This window comes from Gymnodraco acuticeps, unplaced genomic scaffold (genome assembly GCF_902827175.1).
Source record: "Gymnodraco acuticeps unplaced genomic scaffold, fGymAcu1.1, whole genome shotgun sequence".
In the NCBI taxonomy this organism is placed as follows: domain Eukaryota; kingdom Metazoa; phylum Chordata; class Actinopteri; order Perciformes; family Bathydraconidae; genus Gymnodraco; species Gymnodraco acuticeps.
In genome coordinates this window covers 2,304,881-2,312,545 of record NW_022990214.1, presented here as the reverse complement: position 1 = coordinate 2,312,545, position 7,665 = coordinate 2,304,881, and positions in this window count along the sequence as shown.

Genomic DNA, 7,665 nt, shown 5'->3' with positions numbered 1-7,665 from the left:
CAACCATTTGTGCAGATAGCATGAAGTAGAAAAGATCGCCGATGCTAATGTAGCGTTAGCGTTAGCATTTCTCCCCCGGGCTTAAATGGTGTATTATAGAATGATCACACCGGTGTGACAGTACTCTTCAAAGGGTTCACGAAATATGACTACTACTCTTACTGTTTAACATTTTGGGCTACTTGATGTTACTTCATGTTAAGGCTAATACAAATGACAAGGCTAAGACTGTATAGGCGTATAAATGCTACTCCTGGACAACAACAGATGGCGGATTTGCCCCTGGATAGAGTCTCTCCTGATGAACCTCCATGTTGGAGTTGATTATTTCGGACCCTTTGGAGTGAAGCGTGGAAGGAGCATTGTGAAACGTTATGGCGTCATTTTCACATGCTTAGCAATAAGAGCAATTCACCTTGAAATGGCATCATCTCTTGACACTGATTCGTTCATCAATGCGCTACAGCGCTTTATAGCTAGACGTGGTCAAGTCAAAGAACTCAGATCTGACAATGGCACTAATTTTTTAGGATCCGAACGCGAGTTGAAGGAGGCAATTGAAAGTTGGAATCAAGGTCAGATCCACAATACACTTCTCCAGAAAGGAATTAATTGGATCTTCCATCCCCCAGCTGGCTCACATCATGGAGGTGTTTGGGAAAGATTAATCAGATCAGTACGAAAGGTTCTCAACTCCACTCTGAATGTACAAAGTCTTGACGAAGAGGGACTTAACACAGTCTTATGTGAAGCAGAAGCTATTCTCAATAGCCGTCCATTCACCAAAGCTTCTACAGATCTAAACGACCTAGAAGCACTGACACCAAATCATCTTTTGCTCCTTAAGACAACACCATCCCTGCCACCAGGACAGTTTCAAAAGGAAGACATGAACGCTCGCCGCAGGTGGAGACAAGTTCAGTATGTCAGACTTATTCTGGAAAAGTTGGATTAAAGAATATCTTCCCCTACTTCAAGAACGACAGCAATGGTCAACAGAAAAAATGACAGCACAAGCTCACCCTCTGTCTTGTGCACTCCACATCAAACAATCAATCAATCAATCAATCAATGTTTATTTATATAGCCCAATATCACAAATGTTACATTTGTCTCAGTGGTCTTCACAGTGTGTAGAAAATATCAGTATGACAATACGACACCCTCTGTCCTTAGACCCTCACATCGTACAAGGAAAAACTTCCGGAGAAAACCCACAGTTTAAAGGGAAAAATGGGAGAAACCTCAGGGAGAGCAACAGAGGAGGGATCCCTCTCCCAGGACGGACAGACGTGCAATAGATGCCGTGTGTACATTGAAAAGATAATACATTTGCAACATAGGTAATCCAAATGTTTGGAAATGCATGTGTGTATAATAGGAAGTTGAGTTTGAGTGAGTTTGCATGGCTCAAGATCTCCTTGGAGAACCTCCTACCGCCCAGTGCAACAGAGCTGTTCAAGTATCAGGTGTTGGTGGAGTGGATAGAGCCTTGGTGTTGGGATCAGGGGGTCACAGGTTCAAACCCCACTGCTGTCAGCATGTCGTTGTGTCCCTGGGCAAGACACTTCACCCCAAATTGCTCCTGTGGGGATTGCCCACAGTATTGAGTATGTAAGTCGCTTTGGATAAAAGCGTCTAACAAGTAACATGTAATGTAATGTAATGTAATCACCTGCAACTAGAAGAAGCCAGGTTAATAGCAGATGCTTACCTCAACTCTCCAACGCCCTTCTCAGACACTATGGCTGCCCTGAACGATAAGTTTGGCCAACCACATCAGATAGCGCTGAAGCGTATTGCTGCTGTGATGGACTCACCGGACATTAAACGGGGAGACGTTGCTGCCTTCGAGAAGTTTGCTCTTCAGATCCAGTCATTAGTGGGAATGCTGAGAACCATAGGGTCTGAGGGAGAAGTGGAGCTACAGTGTGGTTCACATGTTGCTCGTCTGCCGAGTAAGCTGCCGCCTGAACAGAGAGCAGATTTCCCCTGCTGCGTATTCCGTCAGGGCTCAATAACTCACAACCTTATAGATCTCGCAGAGTGGCTGAAATATGAGTCCTGGTGCCAAGACTCCGAAGGACAGTTAGCTGTGAAGGCAGGCCCGGACTGGCCATCGGGAGGACCGGGAGGTTTCCCGATGGCCTGGCCTGTTAAGTGGCCTGCTGGCCTGAGGAATGTTTTAAATTGTATTGTGAACACAACGCTGCGCAAATGTGGGTCTGACTCTGCCTCACAGAGGGTGACTGGCTGTCTACATGATGTGGCCTGCCGACATGGCCACTTTCATACAGATCATACTAATGCCCTCGATTGGTCTCTGTGTGTCATTCAAGCTCGGGAGGGTGTGTATGTGTGTCGCAAGCGAGCGAGAGAGAAAGCACGTGCACCGGTTACGTGTATTGTTGTTGTTAGCATCTGGTGCTAGCTAGCTGCGCTAACGGATATCATGAGCTGTCAACAAGGTGGAGGAGAGTCCTCTCCTGTCAGACTGAGAGACTGATAAATACAGCTCAGGTGAGGTAAAGTGTTTAGATAGTTAACTTAGTCTAAGTTCTCTGTGGGTCTCAAACGGTTTGGTCACCATTTATGTAAACACATATTTCCATTTGAAGGGGGAGTGATTAGTAAAATATTGATGAATAATAAAACTAGGTGAAAAAAGGTAAGATACACTTTAAAAACGTGTTGAGAGCTAAGTCTTTGCTGCTGCCTCAAAGAGGAGCAGGGGGAGACAGGTGAGGCTGGTTCAGGAGCCCAGACACACTCACAACTATAAATGAACCAAAAACAAATAAATAAACAAGTTTCAATGTTTTTTCATATTGGATATGGTATGTTATTGGTTATGGCCATGTTCTTATGAATTTATGATTATTTAAATGTATACAGTTCTGTTTCATATGGGTGTAGTCTCTTTATCTCCCCCTCAATGTGCACCAGATTGATGCATTTAAGTCCAACATAAAAAAAAAAAAATCTTACCAGGGGAGCATGCCCCCGGACCCCCCTAGAGGATTTGACGTCCACCTCCACTTAAAATATGTTCACATGGATAGGTTCCTAAATAGATTTGCACATTTTTTAATTAGTAACCCATGTCCATATGTTTATTCTGGGGTAGTAGATTTAAAGTTTAGGGCTATCATTATGGGCAGCAACGCTGTAAATATTGACAAATAAATCCAGAAAAATGGCACAAAAGAAAACTGGTGGTGGCCTGGCTGGGTGTATAATTCCCGGCCTGACTTATTGTCCCAGTACGGCCCTGTGTGAAGGGATCGTGGTAGTCATCATCCAGACCTGAGGGACGGCAGGGCAAGCACCACACCACTGTGCTCCATGGTGCCAAGGACACTTGGAAGAAACCAGACTCTCAAGTTCCAGGTAACTCCTTCAAAGGGAACAAGAGTAAGCCATACTGTCCATACTGTAATAATGAGGACCACTACCTCAGTCAGTGTACAGCAGTAACCAAGATGAACAAAGAACAGCTGACAGCATGGATAAGAACCAATAAGAGGTGTTGGCGCTGTGCACGGCCGCACCAGGCAGCGCAGTGCAACTTAAAGGAGACATGTGGCCTCTGCCAAGGGAAACATCTCCAGGTGCTGCATGATGTGAACTTGAGGCCACCTAAGGAGACAGACTCAGCACCAACCTCGCAGAACCATGGCATGAGGGCCACGACTGAGGTACTGTACCTGGACAGACCCGCTGAAGGCAGTCAAGTCCTTTTGAAAGTCGTCAAAGTTCGCTTCCATTATAAGGATCGGTTCATCAACAGCTATGCCATACTGGATGACGGTTCGGAGAGAACTATGCTGCTGCCAGAGGCTGTAGAGAAGTTAGGTGTGCAAGGGACCCCAGAGGACTTGCCACTACGCACAATCAGACAGGATGTGCAGACCCTTCGCGGTGCATCAGTCTCCTTCTCCATTTCCTCTACTGCTTAGCCGAAGACCAGGTTCAAGATTACAGGTGCTTTCACCACTGCTCCCATTGGACTAGCAGATCATACCTACCCTATGGAGCAACTCCGGGAGAAGTATAAGCACCTCATTGGCCTTCCCATCCGGACCCTCACAAATGCGAAGCCTCTGATTCTCATTGGAAGTGACCACCCACATCTCGTCACCCCCATTGACCGAGTCAGGTTAGGCCCAAAAGGAGGACCGGCTGCCATTCACACAAGGCTAGGCTGGACGCTGCAAGGCCCAGCCAGTGTTGTCTATCATCTCGCACAACCACAGCAGTGCATTTTCACATCAGTATCACCACAAGTGAGTGAGCTGACGAAGCATGTCGAGATGTTGTGGCAGGTCGACACTCTTCCTTTCAGAAGCGAGAAACTAGTCACACGTTCGAGGGAGGACCAAGAGGCCATCGGTACCCTGGAGACCAAAACCATCAGAGTACAGGTTAACGACATACTCCGTTATGCCACCCCGCTGCTACGCCGGAAAGACATGCCACTCCTTCAAGCTACTAAAGAAGCCGTCATGCACAGTCTACGGAATATAGAAAGGAGATTGGCCAAGAACCCTATGCAGGCCTACAAAGTGGAGATGGAAAATCTGATCAAAGCAGGCTCTGTCATCAATTGTGACCCTGAAGTACCAGTAGAGGAAGGTCGTGAGTCTTGGTACGTTTGACACTGTTGACCACAGCATATTACTAGACCGACTGGAAAACTGGGTGGGACTTTCGGAAACAGTTCTAAATTGGTTTGAATCCTACTTAAAGGACAGAAACAACTTTGTTTCTATAGGTAAATACACATCTGAGTTGACAAATATGACATGTGGGGTTCCTCAAGGCTCCATCTTGGGGCCTCTTCTCTTTAACATCTACATGCTACCACTGGCTCAGATAATGAAGAACAACAAAATAAGTTACCATAGCTATGCGGATGACACACAAATTTACGTAACAATTTCACCAGGAGACTATGCTCCAATTCAAACACTGAGTAAGTGCATTGAACAAATCAATGACTGGATGTGTCAGAACTTTCTCCAATTAAACAAAGATAAAACTGAGGTAATGGTTTTTGGAGCCAAGTCAGAACGTATAAAAGTTAGCGTTGAGCTTCAGTGTGCAATGTTCAAAACAACAGATAAAGCCAGAAATCTAGGTGTAGTCATGGACTCTGACCTGAGTTTCAACAGTCACATTAAAACAGTTACTAAATCAGCCTACTATCACCTAAAGAATATATCTAGGATTAAAAGACTAATGTCACAGCAGGATTTGGAAAAACTTGTCCATGCTTTTATCTTCAGTAGACTCGACTACTGCAATGGTGTCTTCACAGGTCTCACTAAAAAATCTATTAGGAAGCTGCAGCTGATTCAGAACGCCGCTGCTCGAGTCCTCACTAACACTAAGAAAGTGGATCACATCACTCCTGTTCTGAAGTCTTTACACTGGCTTCCTGTGTGTCAAAGAATAGATTTCAAAATACTGCTGCTGGTTTATAAAGCACTGAATGGTTTAGGCCCAAAATACATTTCTGACCTCCTGCCAGAGATGTTCACAAGTCTTTTTTTGCAAGTCCAAGTCCAGTCTCAAGTCTTTGGTCACGAGTCCAAGTCAAGTCTCAAGTCTTTGTGGGGTGAGACTTGATCAAGTCTCAAGTCTTTGGTCACGAGTCCAAGTCAAGTCTCAAGTCTCTAAAAAATAAAAGTCTCATGTCTCTTCTGGTTGTAATAAGCCTTCTATTGTCTGCTGCTATCCAGTCTGTTAAGAATACTGCACAGCTATATCTAAGAAATTCAAAGCATTTACTGTATTATTATCACTCCTATATCTATTAGCATACAGTATCAGTACTGATTAGTTGTTTGTTATATGATCACTTTAAACAGGCTATTGCAATGCAATATGAGGAAAAACATCACACTTTAGCTAAATGCAAACAACTTATAAGCAAAACACTTCAGAATCAGAAATCAGTATCACAAATACTTTATTAATCCCCCGCAGGGAAACTGTGTTAAAAGTACTTAAAAGTAAACATTTGTTCTGTGCCATTTGCAACTAAAAAACTATTGCTGCAATATTATCTGAAATATACTGAACTGGTGATATTAAAACATGACCTGTTCCAAAAGAGATATCTACCATTAACACCATTTACCAGCCAAATGCTGGTAAATCATGCAAGTGGCTGGTACTGTATGTTGCACGCACCAGCCACAAATAACAATGGCAATCTATTGAGTGGCTGGTAAAATGTCAACATTCACTAGGCTAGCCATTTGGCCAGTGGACAAAAATGTAAAAATGTGACCTCTGCAACCGTATTGTTTAATTACACTGGGTCTCTAATGACATCTTTTAAGTCTACTATAAATAAACATATTCCTCTATCCTCTCACTCAAACCCAGTAACCTGATAAACCTGTAACATTAACGTTACGTGGTCAACAATAAACCTATAACCTGCCTATAAACCGACAGATGTATGTATGTATGTAACTATGTATTTTTCTACGTTTAACGTTAGCCAGTAGATGGTGGCAGCGGAACGTAATGATTAACGTTACCGACCTTTTTTATGTCATGTCAAGAGTTGGATGTCAACGCCACTCAACGCAAACAAGTGTGACAAGCAAACATTCACTCATCTTTTCAAATATTCAGTTACAAAGCTAGTAGCAAGCTAAGTTAACATTACATAGCTGATGCTGAGCTAAACATGTTTGCTAACCGTCCATATGCGTTAATGTGACTGACCTCTCCGGGTGAGTTTTCAAGTGACTGATGAAATTTGACGTTGTTGCACCAGCATCCTTGATTTTAATATTGCAGACTTTGCAGTGTGCGCTCCTTTTGTTGGTGCCGCCCGGCGTTTTTGTTCGAAGTTTTTATAGTTGAACCTAATTACAAGCGGTACAGCTGCAGGTGTGCCGCCGGTCGCCATGGTGTTACCATAATGTTAATGTTAAAGGTGGGGTAGGTACGTTTGAGAAACCGGCTCGAGATACACTTTTTGTTATATTCCATGGAATGCTCTTAACATCCCGATAGCCGGCCCGGCTAAAGTAACTGGATGGCCTACCTGCCTGTCAGCCTCCCATCGGGGCACAAACTTATCTCGTGCCCTCATTGGTCATGTGCGCGTTCGTGTGTGTTGGAGGAGGGGCTCTGTGAGGAAGTGGCAGATTTTCTCCGGTTGTGTATTTTCAAATTCTAGCGATCTCGAGCCGGTTTCTCAAACTTACCTACCCCACCTTTAATACGCCAAAAATAGAAAACACAATGATTGTTCACGAGTCCCAAAACACGAGTCCAAGTCGAGTCCGAAGTCTTTTGAGCAGGAGTCCAAGTCAAGTCTGAAGTCTCTGTGTGTGCGACTTAAGTGCGACTCGAGTCCGAGTCACAGACTCGAGTCCCCATCTCTGCCTCCTGCTAAATTATGAACCATCCAGATCTCTCAGGTCTTCAGGGACTGGTCAGCTTTCTGTCCCCAGAGTCAGAACTAAACATGGTAAAGCAGCGTTCAGTTATTATGCTCCAAATATCTGGAACAAACTCCCAGAAACCTGCATGTCCGCTGCAACTCTGACTACTTTTAAATCCAGGCTGAAGACTTTTCTTTTTGTCGCTGCTTTTAATTGAACTATTCATATCTTAGACTGCACTGTAACTTTTATC